The sequence below is a fragment of the Mauremys mutica genome, chromosome 4 (assembly GCF_020497125.1).
Source record: "Mauremys mutica isolate MM-2020 ecotype Southern chromosome 4, ASM2049712v1, whole genome shotgun sequence".
In the NCBI taxonomy this organism is placed as follows: domain Eukaryota; kingdom Metazoa; phylum Chordata; order Testudines; family Geoemydidae; genus Mauremys; species Mauremys mutica.
In genome coordinates, this window is record NC_059075.1 from 45,695,717 (window position 1) to 45,718,557 (window position 22,841).

Genomic DNA, 22,841 nt, shown 5'->3' on the forward strand with positions numbered 1-22,841 from the left:
ATTTTCTCCAGGTATTTTGACTGCAATGAATTCCTATTATAGTGGTAATGTCCATGAACTCTGGAGCTGGATGTCTTTTTAAAATAAAATGTTCTTTTTAAACCCCTTCCGTATTTCTCTGTCATATGAAATTTATTTTCTACCTTTGTATTCAATGTATTTAAGATCGATGAAAAATAATAATTCCTTTGTCCAATGAATACAAACTAAAATATCAAAGCATGTTTAGGAATAAAATGAGTAGATAATTGATAGGTTTTGTTAAATATTTCACACGAACATTTTTATACCTTTTATATGTACTTGTCCTTAACCTTTAAAAGCAACTGCTGTAAATACAAGATCTGTACTTTCTCTAATAGATTTTACTAGGAGCTGGTGACAGAGAACTGATTTCTTTTCTATTAGGCTTTAGCACATCTTTGTTGAAGGCCTGTAGAATGACCAAGGATTAGATTTGCATCTCTTAGACTCCCTGTGTGGTCTTTGTAAGAAGCTTGTAACTGTTAAAAATGACTTGTTAGGAAGCGTGTGGGCTCTCATCTCTTTGCTTTTGACAGAATGATTGTGAAATTCAGATTGGTCCTATAGGCTTTAGCCTGCAGATTCCACCTGAACCTTAAGCAATTAGAGCCTAATCTCAATGCAATCATATTTGAGTTAGGATTTGTTGCACTTTGTTTACTTCAATTAAAAAGCTACAGAATATTTTGGGGCATTTTAAAAGTGATATCTCTAAGGCGTTACAGATTTTTTTAAACTTTGAATTTGATAATAATTGCTCCTTTATTCGACTCTTTACACTGCAAACCACTTGTCGACTTCTGTGTGCAGAATTTAATAGAAAAACGCAGGAAAAAAAACCCCAAAACAAAACAAGGCGAAGTAACAGTACGGTCCATCGGGGGAATGTATTTTGTATTTTCACCATTTCTAAACCAAGCATTCAAACTTCAGTTCAATTCTGCACGTTATATCACTATAACCAAAGGGATCTGGTACAAGCCTAAGAAGGAAAATCTCAGAGCAAATATACGTGTCCGATACTTCTATCCTTACGGAGGCAAAACAGCATACGGATTGCAGGACTGGGTCCACGATCTGTTTTTGTTAAAATTATTAATTGCTGGAGTTTGTGATCGGTTTGTAAGAGACACGCAGAACATACTGTTAAGCTATCACATTTGTGTCCCTGGTTGTTTACTGCTATTGCCTGAGACGTGATGGGACAGTTTACCTTTCTAAAGTTAGATATTAGGTTAAATACTATAGTTCTTGTGACTTATCTAAAAACCAGACCCACAAACCGAGGCACTGGTTTGTGATTGTCCTATTCTTTTATATTTCGAGCTCGAAAAAGCGCGTGGGTGGGTCCGAAGGGGAGGACTGCTGCAAAATGACACTTGGGAGTATTCTTTTACCCGGGTGATAATTTCTTTGTGTTTGGGTTCCGTTTTTGCACCGCTAGCCTGTGAATGGTGCTTTTTAATAATAATCATGATTATAATTATAGTTTTTAAATAGCCTCTGTTCCTAACATTAACATAGCCCTTAAACTGAAGCGGTTCCTATTCTCTTGATCAAGTCTAGATCGTTTCAGAAACCCTTTACCAGTTAATACCCGGAATACAAAAGGGATCCCCCAAAGATGTGTTACTCCTCTTAAATACTGCGATCCTTCCCTTGACCCACTGGGATTGTTTTCCGTTGGTGTCATTTGCCCCGTAGCAAAGGGGCTTTGGGCCCGATCCTGCTCCCACTCAAGTCAGTGGTAAAACTCCGATTGATTTGAAGCGCCCTTTGACGGTAATGCACGTTTCCTGCATCACAATTGGCCCAACACCCATTACCAGCACAGCACAGCCGGCCCCCAGCTCCCTCCCTCGCTTTGATGGACTTCCCTCACTCTCTTCCCTCCTCTCTGGCCCTTGATGGTGGCAGGAACCTGTCACACCTGGAACTTCCCAGAATAATTGGGAGGCAGCGATTTCACTGCTCCGGTTCTGCACACCATCGCGTCAGTTCCCCAGTGTAGTCTACAACAAATGACAACAACGTGCGCAGTATTGAGACCCATTAAGCTGTGCTGAGCGGGACATTTCAGCCTGGGCTCCAGCGCTGGGGACAAGATGATAGGATTGAAAAGCTGCTAACTATTGATTTGCAATCACTCTCCTGACCCAGGAGAGCGGGACCGAGCCCTATGGTGGGAAAGCAAAAGACCCCACATCTTGCTCATCAACTTTGCCTCCAAGGCCTCCCACTGTTGGTCTGATAAAGTCCTTTCCGGTGTGTGCTGAGAACTCCAGCTCTGCCGCTTTGAAGCCTGCGAGGGTGATATTCCCTTGGCGATTGTTCATTCTTCGCAGAAATCACAATCTGGAGCCAGGCTCGCCGGATTATTTGTAATAGATTTATTCTTTCATTTATTTCCTGCACCTGGAATGACCCCCCGTTTGTATTTTTCCTCTGTGGTTCATAAACACAGACACAATTTCCCTTTAATGAGGGAGCTTCACCCTGACTCACCCTGATATCTCTGCAGGATAAACTCCTCTTCAGTCTTCTCAGATAATGATGTGTGTGTAGATCATTTACCCCACAATGTCTATCAGACAGGAAAATAAAACGGTGCGACCCAAACGTATTCTCTGCTGAAAATGGGGTGCCCCGAATCTACTCATTTTGATGCCAAGAAAACTGTTCTTATTAAAATAGTGGAAGATGCAGGGAAATGCCTTCTCTTTGTGCGATCTCGAAAGAACGGACAATTTCTCTTGCCTCTAAATGATATTTCTTAGCTGAAAGCAGCTCAGTCCACAGCTTAATGAGTTTCATGCCAGGCTTTAATAGGCATGAGTGAGCAATGGAATGGAGGGATCTCTTGGGGTGCGAATCCAAGCATCTTCCAGTGTCCGTAGCCCCCTTCCCTTACCAGCCTCACCAGCAGCTGCCATAGTACTTTAGATGGAATATTCACAGATTGCAAAATAAAGGAACAGCTGAAGAGAAGGCAAAGATAGCAAAGCAAAAGCTCCACAGTGACATAGGGAAATTGAAACTTATGGCATTGCAAATTAATAACAGCAAGATTAAATCCAGGGGCAGGACAAGTGTTAACCAAGAGACTACAGCCAGCTAGATAATGGTAATGACAATATTGTCCAACAAAGTTTGCATTATTTTTTAAATAACATATTAGATTTCTACCCTATTATTTGCCCAGTTTTACAAGAGACATAATACAAAGAAGGATACTTTGCATAGTTGGGACAGTTGAAACAAGAAGGGCATCAAACACAAATCAATAGCACAACAAGGTGTGTGTGTGGTGGGAGGGGAGTTTAAAGTGGACAAAACTTATGTCATTAGAGAAATAACATTACAGATTAAAAAAAAAGTCTGTTATCCAGGGATCTTGTTCAAGGTCCATTAGAGTTAAAGGGCAATGCATCAGGCCCCACATAAGCAAGCTCAGTACAATTTATTTTGCTCTTTATAGCAATCCCTCATCCATAGAGAGGCATTATTTTTTTCAAATACAGTAAGGCTGAACAATAGTGCTACTGTGAAATGTGTGGGTTACCTCTTCATTGTGTAAGGAGGGTAATAAGTCAAGTTAATTTGGACAACTAGTGAGCAGAAGGTGGACATTTTTGTCCGTGGACAGTCAAGTACAATCTGCACACCAGGGCTTCATGCACAAGGCATGACACTTGTCCTTTCTGACCAGAATTTTTGTTGTTGTTGTTGCTACCTTTGGAATGGAGAGGGAGGTTACGTGGTACAAAACCCCAAAGACTATGTGATGAAAAATATGTCCATTGAAGAAGGGTGAGGATGGAATTTTTAAAAAATGCTCAGTTTTGGCCTAACTCTGCTTTCATTGGAGTCAATGACAAAACTCACAATGGCAGAGCTAGGCCATCTCAAGTGTATTTGAAAATCCCACCCTGAATGTCTGAGGACCAGGTGTAGAATTTCAGGATTAATCAGGGATGTGAACAGCTCTATTCATGGCAGACACTGCTGTGTCACTCAGAGAAGTTTTACCCCATACTCTAGACAGTACTTCATGCTGCTTAATATGATTTACCTTTCCTTTGAGGCAACAGGCCCTAGGGATATAAGATAGCTTTCAGCCTAGTGATATAGAAGCAGATCTGCCAAGTCTACTGCTTTTCCCAGTAGACTACTGCTTTTTTGTCTAATGTGAAATGTGACCAATCTATTGCTTTTACTAGCGTTGGGTTTATAGACTCAGTGCAGGGCATTTCAAATGAAATAGAGAATGATTTGTTTGTATTAAGCAATAGCCCTGGAACTAAAGTGTTTTAAAGCTATCTTCTGCTTCTCTGATTTCTATAATAATTTATCTGAGCTAAATCCAGATGCACAAAACTTTCTCACAAGACATACATCTCAGAGGCATCACACTCTTTTGCTATACAAATGATGGAAATACATTTTTTTAAAATCTTTGACTTCCCAATGTACAGCCTTAAGATGTTGTTCTAAGCCCACCAACAGAGAGCTGTAGAAATGGTTTTATATTTCTACATTTACTTTTGACGTTAATCTAGTTTAAGTGAGCACTACATTAGGGTTAATGTTAACATGCCCCAATTCTCCCACTCTCTTAGGATATATCAATATGAAAAAGACAAGAATGAGACTGGAAAAATTCATGGAAATGCATGCAGATCTCTCTCCATGCCTGGGTTTTGTTATCATAAAACTTTAGAAGTGGGAAGGCACATGCTTCTAATGGGTTTTGCCTGAATTGATGAACATATATGCAATTACAATCTATCCTTTTTTGCTACAGAATGTTGGCAGGTGTGCAGAAGCCTGGATTCAGACAGGAGGCAAGGGCTCCTTGTTCTCCCTTGTTAGTTCAGGTAGGTTACACATGTTGTGTTGTCTGTCTGGACCAGGACTGGCTTGCCTAAGAGAACTCCCCTGGGGGTAAACAGGGCTCTCCATATGGCTTTTAGTTATAGAAGGATGGGATGGAGCTTTGACTCTGGCTAGGATAATTTCTCCTAAACTGTGTGGCATGCTGTACGAATGCCACAACCAAAGAGATTTGTATTTGTGGTCAACATAACCCACTGGAGACTAGATAGAGAAGCTTCATTTAGTCAGTTTGAGTACCACAGCCACCATAACAAGCAGAGCAATGTCCAGTGGATTCTATTATATCAGAAACATATGCCGGCTTCAGAAGGGTACTTGCCTTGAGACAGGATACCAGAAAGACAAGCAGCTTCAGACACACTGAAGTAGTGCTGAAGACTTTGGATCTCCTCTACAGCTTATTTCACTTTGGCTGCCCTTTCTTCAGACAGGAAAGCTCTGCCCACCTCATTCTAGAAGATAAATCCCAGTTGGATTTGTTTCTGTGTCAGTACAAGAGAACTTTTGGTGGAATTCACACTAGTCCTAGGGATGGGAGAAATACTAGGATGCTATAAGAGTATTCAGAACATTCTTTCCCCAGACTAGCTATTTGTGACAACTGCAAAAAACTGCTAGCTCTTGCTTCAAAGATGGGCCACAGTAAAAGACATCAGCTTCAAAACCTATAGTGCAGATGTCAGGTCAGAGGGAACAGCAGGGTATTACAAATAAAGGTTCCTAAGACAAAAATGCTGGTACTATAGTGCTGCAGAAGAAGCATGGGAGTGATGGAGATGTGCAGATAAGCCTCTTGGCAAGTTTATAAGAAAATTTATCCCCAGGGCAATGGCTAGGCTTAATGAATAGGTCATACAGAAAATGCAAGGTCAGATCAGACCAGTGGTCAATATAGTCCAGTATCCTTCTCTCTGACAATGGTTAGTACCTGTTACTTCAATGGAAGGTGCAAGAAACCCCAGAGTTGACAATTATGGAATGATCTTCCTAGAGGGGAAATCTTTATCCATATGTATGTCAAGTATCTGAGGGGTAGCCATGTTAGTCTGGATCTGTAAAAGCAACAAAGAGTCTTGTGGCACCTTATAGACTAACAGACGTTTTGGAGCATGAGCTTTCGTGGGTGAATACCCACTTAGTCGGATGCATGTAGTGGAAATTTCCAGGGGCAGGTATATATAAGCAAGCAAGAAGCAGGCTAGAGATAATGAGGTTAGTTCAATCAGGGAGGATGAGGCCCTGTTCTAGCAGCTGAGGTGTGAAAACCAAGAGAGGAGAAACTGGTTTTGTAGTTGGCTAGCCATTCATAGTCTTTGTTTAATCCTGAGCTGATGGTGTCAAATTTGCAGATGAACTGAAGCTCAGCAGTTTCTCTTTGAAGTCTGGTCCCGAAGACATATGTATGTCGAGTCCTTTTTTGAATCCCACTATGTTCATGGCCTCAGTGATATCTTGTGGTAATCAGTTCTTCAGCTTCAATGTGCATATCCCCTCTCAGCCCACTTTTGGTAATTGGCAGCATACAGTAAGGGCATGTCTACTCTGCAATTAAATATTTGCAGCTGGTCTGTGTTAGCTGACTCAGGCTCACAGGGCTCGAGCTACGGAGCTGTTTAGTTGCAGTGCACATGTTTGGGCTTCGGCTGGAGCCCAGCCACTGGGACCTTCCCCCCTCCATGCAATTATACAAAAATAAGATTGTATGTGAGAATCTTAAATGAAAAGTCATTGCCCCAAGCCTCATTTTCAGTGTTATGGAAAACCTGAGTTAGCTTTTTGGGATTACCATAAATTATTCATACACTCAAGGACAAAATATCCCCTGACAATCTCATTGACTTGACTGTAAATCAGGTAGAATTTGGGCCTCAAACTTTAATGGTTCTTGGAAGGGCAGAGTGGAGTCCACTCTGCTTGGATCTTCTGTGATAAAACCCTGACTATACCATGTTCCCTTTGTGCTTCTCCAGTGGCACAAAAGGGACTTCAAGGTGCTCTAAGCACAGAAAATTCCGGAATGGTATAAAGCTGGCATAGTCAGAGCACACACTATTTTAGCAATCCTCCCTGCAGTAATGGTGCTAGGCGGTTGTTACAAGCAAGTGCAATTTACAGCTGCCCTGGAAGTGCTCTAAATTGGCTCTGGACTGAACTGGCCCTAGCAGCCCCAAGGATTAGGGGAAAAAAAGGTGCTGGAAAGCCACCTTTATCCCATCCTCTCAGGTACAATGAGCAGTGCTGAGGTGCACCTGAGGGTCCAGCAGTCCATAACCAATCCCTTCACAGCTGTAATTGGTATCTTCTTCTAAACCTACAGTATACATTTTCAATCAGTCGCATTTTCATCGGAATTATACAAGTATTCTAGGTAGTGGATGCATAACTTGGAGGAATAGAAAAATGCAAAGGATGCACCCAAGTCCAGAGAAGAGCAACAAAAATGATTAAAGGTCTAGAAAACATGACCTATGAGGGAAGATTGAAAAAATTGGGTTTGTTTAGTCTTGAGAAGAGAAGACTGAGAGGGGACATAACAGTTTTCAAGTACATAAACGGTTGTTACAAAGAGGAGGGAGAAAAAATTGTTCTTCTTAACCACTGAGGATAGGACAAGAAGCAATGGGCTTAAATCGCAGCAAAGGAGGTTTAGGTTGGATATTAGAAAAAACTTCCTAACTGTCAGGGTGGTTAAGCACAGGAATAAATTGCCTAGGGAGGTTGTGGAATCTCCATCACTGGAGATTTTTAAGAGCAGGTTAGACAAACACCTCTCAGGAATGGTCTAGATAATACTTAGTCCTGCCATGAGTGAGGGGACTGGACTAGATGACCTCTCGAGGTCCCTTCCAGTCCTATGCTTCTATGATGCTATGAAATCTTCCCATAGTATGAGGAACTTCTTCCTGTGTACTTCACCTGCTATCTGGGAACAAAACCACCCTCTGTTTGACACAATTAAAACTCTTTTTTGCTACCTTCTACCTTTAAAACACAGTGTATTTTACTCTATTCACTGAAAGTACAACCAGCATCGCAGTTATTTTAAGGCCCTCTGTTTTGTTGTTCCTTGTACAATCCACCTCTGTCCTAGTCAAGCAGAAAAACATATATTAAATTTACTAAAGGAATCTAAAAGGCTTTTAAAATATGTATTGTCATTTAAACATGTTTTTACCGTACAATTGAAAGTAATGTTTATAACAAATCATACTGGGGTTCCACTTTCAGCACCCATTGACAAAGACAATAAGTTAATATTTTAATATGGTTTGGTTTCCAAGGCTTTCCCATGTTCAGTGGAGAAAAATGTCTAGCTTGTTTAGACTGAAATGCAATAGACACATCTAATCCTGGAATGCAGTGACATTGAAAAGGATTAGGGGTCATGTTAGATAACCAGTTGAATATGATCTCCCAATGCAATGCTGTAGCTAAGAGGATGAGTGTGATCCTTGGATGTATCAACAGGAGTAGAGAGGTGGTATTACCTCTGTATACAGCTTTAATGAGATCATTACTGGAATACTGTGTTCAGTTCTGGTGTCCACACTTCATACAGGATGTTGAAAAAATGAAAGAAGCTCAGAAAAGAGCTACAAGACTGATTTAAGATCTGGAAAACATGTCTTATAGTGAAAGACGTATGAAACTCAATCAATTTAGTTTAGTCTCCTGTCTTGCTGATGGTTAATTAGTTTAGACTTTACTATGCAGAAGAAAAATGCTTTTAAACATCTTAATTTAAATGAAACAAGCACAGAAACAGGTTCCTTATCTTGTCAAATCTTTTTTTTTAAACTTTTCCTTTTTTTTAGTTGTTTACATTTAACATAGTACTGTACTTTATTTGCTTTTTTGGGCTGGAGGGGGGTGTCCTCTGGTGCTGCCTGATTGGTATACCAGCTCATCGAGTGGTATACTAGCTCATCGAGTGACAGTCTTGAGGGGAGTCTCTGTGACCGAACCTGTCACAAGAGGTACTTCAAACGGAAAAGGTATGCTTTGAAGTACTTCAAGACAGAGCAGTTCTAGACTTGTGTTAGTTTGGAGATACTTTGGTTAGTTTGGAGAACAGAAGGGTGTCAAACAAGTGACCTGCGAGCCAGATCTGGCTCACTTGATGTATTTATGTGATCCACAAGACATATACAGATTGTACAGAATCTTATATTTATATTTTACAGAATTAGGCTGTTTCTAGTTCTCATGGATGTGAAGCAAACTTTCTAAAAGTGAAATGAGTATAAATCTATGCAGAGAGCCTGAATCAATGACTATAGGAAACGTGAACTTCATTGCAGTATTAACGCTAAAGCCTGATGTCACCACTATGTCAACATTATACTTTGCTACTGATAATTTTAACAGACAGAGTAGGGGAAGGAAGCAAGAAGGAAGTGATCAGGGGAGTGGTACGGGGAATTGGGAGTTACTACAGAAAAGAAAAAGAGGAAAAAACTGAGGAAACCATAGAGATAGAAAAGAGAGAGAGAAACAGAGAAAGGCGCATGGGGAAGGAAGAGGAATGAAAGGGCAGAAATAAAGGTGTTCATAAAGGTAAGAACATTTTGTTACAGAATGATGAACTAAAAGTTTAATTACTACCTAACATCATATTCTACCCTGATCTTCATGCAAACCTCCCATTGAGTTCTGCAGGCATTCTGCTAAGGACACAGAGGTATATGTATCCTAAACTGACACAATGGCCCACTGATCCTAATTGAAAATGAAATTCTACCCTCTCCATGGAATGAGTTTGACATCCCACCGACACATTTACAGCCATAGTATGTTCTGCATGTGATGTGTGAAGGGAAATAAATTAAGTAAAAATTATCCATATAACAGTAACACCTAGAGGCACTGAACATACGCAGTGAGAAACATCCCCACCCAACATAACAACCAGTGGGAGAAAAGGAGTATTACTATTTCCAGTTTACAGGTGGGGAATTGAATCACAGAGTGATTAAGTGACTTCTTAAGGTCTAACAGGAAATCTACAGCAGAACTGGGGAATGAACCCAGCTCTCCTGAGTCCCATCAATGCTTTAACCACAAGATTATCCCTCCTCTCTTGGATCTAAAAAGCCCTGAAAGCATCAGAAGCAGGGAAACAGAACGAAAGAAAGAACGAAAGAGAGCACACTGCTACTGATGCTGAGCCTGAAAAGGTCCCTCAGCGCTAATTCCATTTTATAGAGGCATGATTTCATAGGGACGCAGGGTATGTACGGTTGGCTGAGAGGCATGGTGGTGGAAGAAGGAGATTGATCAAGGAGACCCAAGTTCTATCCAAGCTAGCATATGTAGTACTTTGACTTTGTCCTGACTCCTCCCACAATTCATAAGTGCACAGCCTCCATTTTGGAGTTTGGAGCTTTTTCGTGACTTCTTGGTGAAGACTATTTTTGTGTTGTACATTGGAATGGCTGCACACCATACAGGCAGTTTTACCTTGTGTGTGGAATTTGGAGACAGGTTTTGTAGTAGGCATCCATTGTTTGCGAGCAAGCCAGAGGAACATATATAATCACCAATGTATAGAACTCACTGGCAGTGACAGTGTTGTGTGCAGATTAATGACAGTATAAGCCCTCAAAAGGGCTGAAGGATTTAAGGTGTGAGCAACTCTCATTGATGTAAATGGAAAGACTCCTGTGTCATCCCTTAATGTCACAGAAGCTGAACTGTTACTGTATTTTAAAGTCCCATTGTTGTTATGGTTTCTGGTTTTCAATGTCTTGCCCCATCTCTGCTTCTAACAGTTTTCATGTGTGGCAATGTAGGAACAGGGTAGAAAAATTAAGTTGCTGTTCTGAGACAGATAAAACCTTGGAAAGTGGCACCCCAAAATTGATGCTTAAATTTGCAGCTGGTCAGTGGGTGTATAAATATCAAAGAGCCTTTCTCTATGCATCTGTTTAAAAAAAAGAATAGCTTTTTATTCATATTATTTAATGTTGTTTTTCCTTAAGAATGTACACCTTTGTCTCTATGTATGTGAGTTCCTAAGGTAAAAAGAGCATTAAATATGATTGAAAAAAAGCAGCACAAAGAGTAAAGAGTTTAGAGTCTATGATTAATTTCCTACCTTTCTCACTTAAGAAGCTAAACTCAATATACAAATATCTTATGACATCAAACTCCAAAAATTCATTGTACTCACCTTTCTCTGGTGATTTAAAATTCAGTAACATTGGCAAAAATAAATCATGAACTTTCATGCATTTCACAGGTCAGACATTAAAAACAATCTGATTTAAAAGTGAAAAACTGCCTGTCTCTGAAGCATTGAAACCACACTACAATATTCCAACTCCTAACACCCTGAATTTATCTATATCTACTTATATACAGAATCAAGTGTTTTAGGAGATGTGTATGTATTTCTGACTCAAGATTAGCTTGATATAGGAGAAGAAAGAAATTTAACACCACCGAATCTATGCGGGGAGGGTGTTATTGCACGCTCTCACATTATCTCTGATGCATAACTTTTAAAGACGAATTTAGTTGTAGTTTGGGAATGCAATCATGAACTGTAGAACGTGCAAGATATTTATGAAATGATACAACAATATAGTTAATTTAACTGATTTAACACTCTGTTTAAGCATAAATTGTAATATGTTCTATAAAAAAAAATCAGACAAATTTCCAGAAAATTTGTAAAGAAAAAAAAAGATTCAAAACACCCAAACTAAACCCAAAAACCCCTACAGATATTGAATTCATCTGTTTTTAAGCAAAATCTATTGAAAAGCAAAATAAAAGGTATTGTGTAGTGTTCTCCTGCTTAAAAATGAGAACAACACTAGAGCAGCGAAGTTAATTAGCTCCAGTCAGCGCTGGATGCTTTGCAACATTTCTCACATCAATGCTCCATCTGAGCTTTAGAATAAACATTTCCCACACTCTTGATGCAGAAATTAACTAGAAAATATACAGTTTAGTCATTCAAAATATGGAGGTCTTTCAGTTAATCTTTCCATCAAATAGTTAAAAGAGATTTGAAACCATCACTATAAAAACAGAGATTAAAACCACTGAACATTGTATTTCATATTCCCTGTTTGTTTAGCATTTTCTGCATTAATATCTAGTCTTAATCATCAAATCACATTTATTGCTTTGAATAAAGATCTGTAATTTTAATGTACTTTTTCTATTACTAAACAAGAGATAACTGTCTTTCTGTTCTGAGAAGTCTTCTGTAAAATGCTCCATTTAATGCATTACAAATAATGAAGTGCAACATTATAATAATTATTTCCGTATTAACTGAATCCTGAGCTAACTTAACACTTTGCTTAATGCCTTTAAATAGCATCTGATTCCCTCCTCCTATTTCAGCTATTCAACCAATGTCCTGGTCCAGAGGAGATTGAAGAGTTTACTTGTTACAGGTTTAGGCAAGGGCACTTACTTTTCAGTGGGAAGCATCATATTTCATGAACAATTTTTATTTTGATGGAGTTTATCATTAGCCTGTAGTGTACAAGGTGCTTATCTTAATTATTCATACTCTTTGCATCATATACTTCAAACAGGTATGCAACATTTATTATTTTGTACAGGTTCTTTAATAAAAAAATGATACAGCAAATGTCTTCACATTGCAGTTCACTGGGGCAATGAACTGTCAAAAATGCTTCTTTAAAGGATTGATTACAATCAAATTTTGTGGCAAAAACATAAAGCCTGCCAACAGTTTACTATTACCAATCTTCTCAGACATATATTTTTTTTAAAAATGTATTTTTTTTAATCGGAACATTACAGGGTGTATCAGACAAAAATCTTGTGCTAAAAATGCTTAAAGGGAGTATCTTTTTTTATTCTTGAGTTTTAAAAAACCTGATGTGTATTCTTCAGTCTAAGCTAAGTGATTCTTTATTATCTGCTTGCTGTTTACTGCTCTTCATCTCTGGGACAATAAAATAAATAATGTTAAGAAAATTTCTACCCTTCAGTTGTAAATGTATCTAACCATTATGAATGAAGCCAACTTTATTGCAAAAAGTGAATGGAATTTGGGGATGGGATTAATTAGGGAGAGAGAGTGTAAGGGCTTCTGCTTTAAGAGGCAAGGTACTTGTTTCATTAGTCTGCTTGTTTGGGGGGAAAAACACAATAAAAATCAAAAGTAGAATAAAGTACATTTTTGAATGGCTGCCCTTTAACCCTCTAATGCTTCAGTTTGTATTTAAGCAAACAAGTAACTATGATAGTTAATAGGTTGAAACACTGCGGTTCTTTAATAACTTGCTCTGTTAATATAGAATGTATACCTTGATGAAAATTATTGAATGAGATAGTAACAACAGACTGTAATACAATTGTGCCCCTCTCGTTCATATTTAAATTAAAAAAATATTAATTGATATTACTTGCTTGTAATGATGCAAATATTCAAAATACTAACTGCAGTTTTTATCAACAGCACTTAGCTACAAATTATATTGTTGATACTATTTTTAATAAATAAACATCAACACTCTAATGCCAACTACAAATATTAAAATTGTCACAAACATTGTCTTTGTAGCGATTACTTCTTAGAGCTCTAGATAGGAAAGAAAACTGTTTTGGGTAAAAAATATTTCTGATCTTCATATGGACAAATTAAAGTTATAGAAGTACAAATTACATTTCTTAAGATGAGGTAACAGATAAAAAACTGGCCCAGTAGGCTATATTGTATGGTCAGTTTTTAAGCAGAAGTGTGCTATTTTTAACAAGCCAATTTTCTTCTCAGCTATACCAATAAAACTGACAGCAGAATTTGGTCAGATATGTATAATTTCAAATGAAAAATGTTTTGAAAAATGTATACAAACTCACAAACTGATGATCGGCATTCTAGCACACTTCTCTACAGAAAGTATTGCTCTTTAATTTAATCTTTCTAACGCTCGTTGACCAAAGAGTGCAATACTTAGGAAGGCAAAATTCTCACAGCTGACTCTCGCCAGCATTTTGCCCAAGTAAAGACTAGAGCAATGGCTTTCAGCTTTTCCGAACTACTGTAACCCTTTTAGGAGTCTGATTTGTCTTGCATACCGCAAATTTCACCTCACTTAAAAACAACTTGCTTACAAAATCAGACATAAAAATACAAAAGTGTCCCAGCACAGTATTACTGAAAAATTGCTGACTTTCTCATTTTTACTATATAATTATAAATCAATTGGAATATAAATCTTGTACTTACATTTCAATATATAATGTATAGAACAGTATAATAAAGTCATTGTCTGTATGAAATTTTAGTTTGTATTGACTTCACTAGTGCTTTTTACATAGCCTGTTGTAAAACTACACAAATATCTAGAGGTGTTGATGTACCCTCTGGACTTTTCTGTGTATCCCTAGGGGTACAGGTACCCCTGGTTGAGAATCACTGAACTTGAGGAATTGGCAGTTATATTGAGCCTGATTTTCCTCTTGCTTACATGAGTTTTATGTCAGTGTAATACCATTGACTTCAGATTAATTGCTCTGAATACAATGGTGTGAGTGAAGAATCAAATCTCTTGTGTTATTTATTTAGTGCCATATTTTAAATGTCATAGTAAATATTAACATTAATAAAGCTTATTAACATTTGTCAATGGGTTGGTGAAATCTCTTTCCCTTATGCTTCTATTTGCCTCCTTTGCGTATTATTTAATTTAATAGAACTAGTAAAACAACAGAAGCCACAATACAGGAGCTGAAGTACAAGAAACAAAAGCCCGAGTTGCAGGAAAGTTTATTTTTCCATTATTGGCTAAGCATGCAGGCATTAAAACACAAAAGGCAGCAGGGTGGGAGGAATAAGGCACACAGAATCCTACAAGTCAGAATGAAATAAATGAGAAATATGAAATCATTATATTAATGGGAAAGCTGAAGTAGAAAGAGAATTGTTTTTGTTAAGTATTCTGCATGTGATTATCAAGAGAAAAATCTCCTCCTGAGCATCTATGAATAAAACATGCATTTGAACATTACGTAAACAAACAATAAATGAATGAGTTTAATTGTGACATAAAATCATTATATTTAGAAAACATATGTAATCATGGGCCTGATCCAGCAGTCTTTACTTAGGCAAAATTTCTATCACTGTAAATGGGAGTTTTGCCTAAGTAAAGACTGCAGGATTAGGTCCAACATTTTTATCTGAAATTCACAATTCAAAGTCCTTCCTTCAGGCCAAACTGCAATACCTCACCTTGGGTATTTTCTTAAAGTGCAGCAGTGGTTTTGTCATAACAAATTGTTTCCTTTTTGGGAAGAGGCCTCTCTTTTAGGTCCCTGTTTGACAACAATTAGGATCTAAACAAACAAGTGTGATTTCTTATGCAACTCTATGTGAGTGCATGCACATGTGTGTATTAACATGATGGGGACCTAAAGAGAGAGGGCTGCTAAAATATAGAGCCACATTTGCCTTACTTGAACAACTGATATTTTTAGTTAAAAGTCTATGGAAATATGAGCCAATCTTTGCTTATTTGGCCAACTGGCTTCAATGGAACTACTTGTGACACTAAGGTAAGCAGCATTTTCATCAAATGTGAGGCCAGGCCTCACCATGGAAAAACCTGTAGAATGGTGCCAGGGGGAGAATCTTGTGGTGTTTTCCCCAGATTGCCCTATGGAATGATAGTTTCACCCCCTCCTCCACACACACAGAATGTACAAGGGGTTCAGCATGGATCTTAGGGAATCTGCTGGACAACAAAGGTTATCTGCAGAGAAGTGCCTCTATGCAGTATTTGACTGATTGCGGGGATGATGTTCCCTGCCCCATATGTGGATCCTCAACTCTACGGAGGACTCTCTGTAGGTTCTGTAATGAGGTGATGGATGATTCCCAACCTTGGTGCTTAAAGGATCCACTCTGTGTGTGAATCTTGGTTGGAGGAAGGCACAATTTGGCCCTTAGTTATATAATTAAAGCCCAATATTACTGCCTTTGAATTCAAGGGGAGTAGAAATGGGCCCTAAATACATCCAGTACATAATAGTGTATAATTAGCAGTAGTAGGAAACTGACCATAATTCTTTCATTCAGATGGAATTTTATTCCATAAAATATGAATGAGGAATTACATTGAAATCAGGAAAATAAAATAACCAAATGATTCTCATCTGTTGTTATTTTTATAGTGTAGTTAAACAGAAAATGGTGGGTAGAACTCTCTTTAGATGATATCACTTAATTAAGTAAAGCATCCTAATCAGATTCCCCTCCAATTGTAATGACTGTAGGGAGTCAAGTACATTTCTCTATCAGAGTAGCTCGCTACACTGGTGTATTGATATTTGTATTTCAAAAATATGACACAAAAGCAATAAGAGAGAGGACATAGGCACTGAGAAGGAAACCATATATTGTTTATGGTCTGGGATTCCAGGACTGCCTTTAAAAACTGCTTTTAAAAACTGTTGGATTTCCTAGCTTGCATCTGAAGTTCTGTTTACTAAAATAATGTTAAGATCAGTGACTGCATATTTGGGGCTTGACTTCATCTGCAGCAAGAGGAGAGACAAGGTACAGGGAGTCTCTCCACTTTTGGCCCTGAGCAGGGATCAAAGATAATCCCAATCCTCATGTTTCCCTGAGCACAAGGGCTACTTGGATCTAGCTTGGCCACCACTGCTAGACTGTCAGAGAGGGGAAGAGATAGAGGGCTGGGAAAGGAATGTAGCTGTAGTCTCCCCAAGACCAGAAGAGCTAGCCCCACATGGGTAGCTGTGCTTCCTTGGGGCTCCAGGAGCTACAGTGTCTCAGGAACTCCCACTGATTCAGTGCAACTGCCAAGCCCCTTCTCAAGGACTTGTGGACTAAATGCTACAATTAAGACCTTTATATTTATAAATAATCCTTAAAGCTTTTCTCTATCCATTTATCTACTTGGCTGATTAGTAATTTAAATCATAGGCTCATCACCCCATTTCTTCCACAGGGAAGGTGACTTCATCTTAGAGTGGGTGACATTCACGACCGTGCACAGAGGCAGTGTAAGACCTATATACCACTTAAATCTCACCTAAGACCTCAAAATAGGGCGTAAGTGTGATTTAAGTGGTGCATAGTCTTTGTGTTGGCCCTCTGCACAGGGGTGAATTTCGCCCTATGTGAGCATAGATCTGATAAACATGCACTGGATAATAAGTCAAATTTGTGCTCTTTGTTTTTAAATACATAAAACTCTCTCCTAATTTCAAAGGAAGTTTTGTGTGCTTGGAACAAATATAGCATGTGGCCCACTGGCATCGGCTTCAAATGAGGCATCTTCTCCCTTTTCCCTGCCAGACTGAATCATAGCTATCTTTAACCTAGCAGCTACATAGACACCATGTTGACCCTACATCATTAGCCAATAAGTGCAGTTAACCATATTGCCAACACAAAGCATTCAAAAATCGTGAGTTAGGCCCCCCAAAATCACAAAATTGGCTTTAAAATCATGAACATTTACAAAATAATGAATGTGGTGTTCTTTTTATGTGTCTTCTGGTGTTGCATTTCTAGGGTTCACATTTGCAAACTTTTCTCTGTAATCATGAGGGTTAGAAATTTAAGCGGATAGTCTCATGTGATCCCAGCAGCTGGGGTTTAAACCCTTCCACCCCCCCAATAAACATTGTGAGACTCATGATAAAATCACAAAAGCTGGCAATATGAGAAAATCCTGACCTCCTGCACACAGCCAAAGTAGGTGGGATTCATGCAAGGGACAACACGAAGCTTGAAGGGATGCAATTTAACTGCCACTTGCAGGCAGGCCAGATGGTTGCAGCGCTACTCTCCTGTAGCTGCTACACAAGCCTATGGAATTAAATAGTGGCTGCTAGCCTCCACCAAGTATACATGGACCCAGTAGTCCTTCCAGGTAGGGGGGGCTCTAGCCATTTCGCCGCCCCAAGCACGACGGCATGCCGCAGGGGGTGCTCTGCCGGTCGCCGGTCCCATGGCTCCGGTGAACCCGCAGACGTGCCTGCGGAGGGTCCGCTGGTCCACCGATGCTCCACCGAAGCCGTGGGACCAGCAGACCCTCCACAGGCATGCCTGCGGGAGGTCCACCGGAGCCACCTGCCGCCCTCACGGCGCCGGCAGAGCGCCCCCTGTGGCATGCCGCCCCAAGCACGCGCTTGGCGTGCTGGGGCCTGGAGCCGCCCCTGCTTCCAGGTCAGCCAAACCACAGCTGGAAGAGAGCACTCTAATCTATTACATAGGGTGCACAGAGACTCCTCTATGTGGCCACTGCCCACACTCACTGTACATCCATACTGTGAGGTTTAAGTGGTGAAGAATGTTGTGCCCTGCGTGAATGTCACTGTTAGTGCATATCAATGTGTTTGTCGTAGTTCTCCTGTTAAAAGTGATCGCCTCCGTATTTCATATGCTATCTGGAAATGTACATTACAACACACAGAAAAATGGATATTTTTACCCTTTATAATTAAGGAGGAAAATCTACAACTGAATCCAAATCTTGTTGGTCTCACAGCCAAGTTACTTTATTTATCTTGCACATATTTTCTACCTCTGCTTTTTAACACTTTAGAAACATTTTATTATGAAGCTGTGCCCCTAGAATATCTTTGAGGTATTATATTTAGATAAATAGTCATTTCCATACTTGTTTACTTATGAGCCCCCCTTTCTTTGATCACTTGTAAAGTCTAAGACTGCCATTAAAAGACTTGTGCACTGTTACTTTTGGTGATGGTGTTTTTTAATATAACACTTCTAGATCAAGCTTCTTGAGTATTTTCATGCTGTGCTCAACAGTTAAAAAGAAAAACATGACACCACAAATAATGAAATACTTTGGAACCACACACATCTCAGTCAATACATTTACATCAATACTGGATTTTATGAAGTTACCAGCAAGTCTTTATTTGATTTTATCTGATTATCACATAAATGCAAGCACATTAAGTGGGCTGATGTCAGCAATCAGGACTGCTTGTTACACAACATCAATAACAGGGACTCAGGTGTGAAACAACTGTAATTATAGGTATTTAGTCAAAATGTACGTCAGTTATAACTGATTAGCTGTGTAAGTCTTTATAGTTAATTGAAATACTTTATCAATGAAAGTCTCAACTAAGCAGTGCTACCAACAACATAGACATGATGAAGTTCCGTTGACAATATAATGCTTTTTAATTGTTGATACCTTTTTCTTCTCTCTTTTTCCTTGATTTATACTCTCTCAATTTCCTTTTTGGATGTTTCTTATTTCTTTTTTTAGCTATTTTAAAAAATATTGTGTGTAACTAACTGCATGTTAAGTTTCTTTAGAGATTCATATAATAGATAATTGAAGACAAATTGTTCAGATGATTCATGGCTACTTGTGATAGTCTATGGCTTTAATCCCCCTTGAACTGTCATTAAAGTAGTCATTCTAATGTGGCAGACATAACAGGTGTCTTGACGATAAGATTCCATGCAGATTCCTCAAGCTCTAGGGTTTACTCATGCTTTTGAAGCCCTCCAACCTGTTTCCAATGAACTTTTTACCATGTGCACTATTGCTGTCAAGTTTAGCATTGCTAATGACATCCCTCTACTCCACATGCTGTTGCCAACTGGAGCATCCAGATGCTGTGTCAATCAAGGTTTGTTTGTATTTAGTGAAGTTCTTCTCTTTTCCAGGAAAGAAAGTGGCCATGTTGTTTTTAAATCGTGGATCCAAGAATGTAGACAAAATGTTATGAGGTGCATGTCATACTTTAGTGACGTGTGTAACTCCACTGCATATTGTGCACCAATGCCAGCAATACCTGATTAGCTGCCCGGTCATATTAACTGACCTTAGAGAAGGTTTTTCTTTAGAAGGCATATAAAGAGTATGATTTGGTTGCTGTCAGCATCTCAGTTCATTACCTTAGCTGCATCATCAATTGGCTATAAAAAGACACACAGACTCCCAATTAGGAGCCATGCTGCAGGTTCACACTGGACCAGATGTCAAAATCTTGAATTGTTATGAGCTGCTCATTCAGACTTTCCAGCACATGCAGCAGAGTGGAATTCCACCATCTCACCACTGTTTGCTTCAGCTGGTGGAGGAGAGAATTCAATGTGCACCTGGAACAATCTGAATAAATACTATGCTGAGCACAACTGGCTAAAAACGCTGCAGAGCTTACGGCCACAGCGACCATCTTCTCAATTCCTTCCCCCTGCTTGCTCCCCAGGAAACCCTTTATAACTAAAGTGCTGTGTGACACACAGTACATAGAAAAACCCATCAGGCCCACAGGCACCATCATCTGATATCACAGGCCTGGGAGGAGAGGATGCCTAGTCACCAAATATGCTATGCCTGCCTCTATTATGTCTGTTTACAGCTTGTTCAGAAGATTTAATGGCAGTATGAAGCTGTACATACACAGCATGGCATGTAGCCAGGTATTGCTGCTCCTGCCAAAGCTGACCCACTTGCCGCTCACATACAAGTATACAGTAGCCTGACCATTGTGATGAAGTGAGCAGTCTTATCTTCCCATGTGGCCAAAGTATGCCTCACTGTGGTGTGCACTGCTCTGAAAATCCCTGGCACTGCCTTAGTAGAGAAAAACATATGACTTTGCACCTGCCAGTGTAGAGGTACAGCTGTCATCAGCACTCCAAAGCCCTCTATCTTCACATGGAAAAAGGGGAATACAACAGAGGGGGACAATCATACCAGCACATCCCCTCTTTGATCACGAGTGCACGAACATATTTTGAAATGTTCTTTATATTGAAAAACATATTTGTTCTTCATGTGGCTCAGCATTACAGAAGTGCCCAGGCATTTCACACCAATACTTTGGATAATCCTCAGTCAGTAATATGATATAAACTATTTATATTGTGACCGGCATATGACTGCTGGTACATGGGACTGCAAATCAGATGGTATGAGGATTTGTCTATTAAAATAAGTATTAATTAAAACTATGCTGCTTAACAGTATGAAGATGGTACACTAAGTTCTTCTGAATATAACCACTAGTTTACATTAGCATTTTCACTGCTGAATGGCAATTTGACCATGCTGGGCTTTCCAATGCAGCATGAAATACTAGTCATGCTAACTTTTTAGGGGAAGCATGAAAATGACTTGTATCATTAATCACCCTACTGCTCACTGCTGCGGGTTCCAAAACTATACAAATGCTTCATCTGTACTGTAAGAGAAACCAAGACGTTAAAGTGAGAGTTTCTCTCCCATGGAATCAGCCTGTTGTTTCTCTTTGCCAGGTATACTAAAATATAGATGTTAGGCCTCTCATTTCCCTTATAAAATTAATAGAGGGCACATATGAGAAAAAATAACCAACTTATATAGTTCCTGCTAACTGGGGAATGATAAGAATGCAAAAGTTATTAAGTCACTTTAGGCAAAGTCTAGCAGACCCAGATTTAGAAGTTTTTCAGACTAAATTTACAGGGGTCACTAAGAAAACACATATTGTGGGATTTCCAGTAAAAAACCAATCCAGTGCAAAACTCAACATCCTTAATGGAAAACTTCTTCAGCTTTTCACTGACATCCAGATATAATACATGAAACTGTGTTTCTACCTGCAAAGAAAGTTTCACAAATACAAAAATAAAAATTTGAGCAGAACACCATGTTGGTGAGAAAAATTCAGACACAGGGGAGGATGATTTCTAGTATTTATGAGCTGTACATTTCACAGAGTTGTAACTGATCTATCTTCCTGCCAAAAGTTGTTAGTATGGTATACCAGCACTAACCAATTCAGTTTCAAGCCCTGGATCCATCCACACATCTGAAAGGGGATGCAAGTGAGATATTTTTGTGGGATATATGCTCATTCTGTTGATCTGCTGTATTCTGTCATTCTCCCAAATATGCTCAGATCTAGATCTACAAGCCATCACCACCCTTGAGGAACTCCCACTGACCTCCATGGAAGTTATGAGGGTAGCTCTTCAGATCCCCAATGCTTCTGAAGCTGAAGCCTCAAAAGGTGAAACATCATATATCAAAAATGGGCATTTTTAGTATACTACCTGGCAACCATGCTTTTTAGAAAAAAAAAGTTATTCCTTTACTTATGTGGTATACCATTCCCTTCAGTCTCCTTCCATGCCACAGGGCTCAATAGGGAGCTCGCTTAAAAATCAATGACCCTGTATTTTTGGACCTGGATTTGGTAGCATAACCAACCCCAGTTTCAGTTAAAAAGAGCAGCATAGGGATTAAGCACATACCCTGCAGATTTTGATTTCATAAACAAAAACAAATAAAAAGAATACATTTAGAAAGATATTTTAAATAATATTGCATTAACATTTTACATTACAGATGTGTGATATTAGCAAAATGGATATAACAGCAGTTAGATGTTTCTCTCACTCCCTTTTTGGTTTTATATTCTGTTGAGGATTTTGATTCCAAGATGATGTGCACTTGGAATGCTATAAAGCAATTTATTAAATACTGTAGATTTCAGTAGTGAAGTACACTATAGTCTTTGCACCACTGGCACAAAGCAATCCTAAAACTGGTGTAGCTGAACATGAGATTATCACCACACTGTCGGGGGATGTACTTCATATGCATAATACTTCATATGACAGCATCAGCCCAATTGCTAATGTAGGGGACCAGGCTGGGGAAAAGAATGTGACCAGGGCTTCCATCACCCTGGAGGAAATTAACAGCTGGTGCAAATTAAAGCAGCCATTAGAGATGACCCAGCACACAGCTAGCCCAGGACTGAGGGATTGCAAAGCTTGTTTTAAAGCCTTCTGAGCTGCAGAACCACCTTGCCTGCAGCCAAAGATCTGGATCATTAGGTTGACAGGGGAAAATACTGTCTGTCTATCCTAAACAGCCATGGACATACACATTTTGGAGTTAGTGTTGTGATGGCTA

At 39.2% G+C, this 22,841-nt stretch overlaps 1 long non-coding RNA gene across 1 annotated transcript; it reads left to right on the forward strand.

Moving 5' to 3' along the window:
- The first annotated feature begins 1,888 nt into the window (after positions 1-1,888).
- LOC123370010 lies at positions 1,889-21,930 on the forward strand. The gene is made up of 3 exons (XR_006579241.1): positions 1,889-3,148; positions 4,829-4,901; positions 21,820-21,930. It is a non-coding gene; the product is annotated as an uncharacterized LOC123370010 (long non-coding RNA).
- Positions 21,931-22,841: the final 911 nt, after the last annotated feature.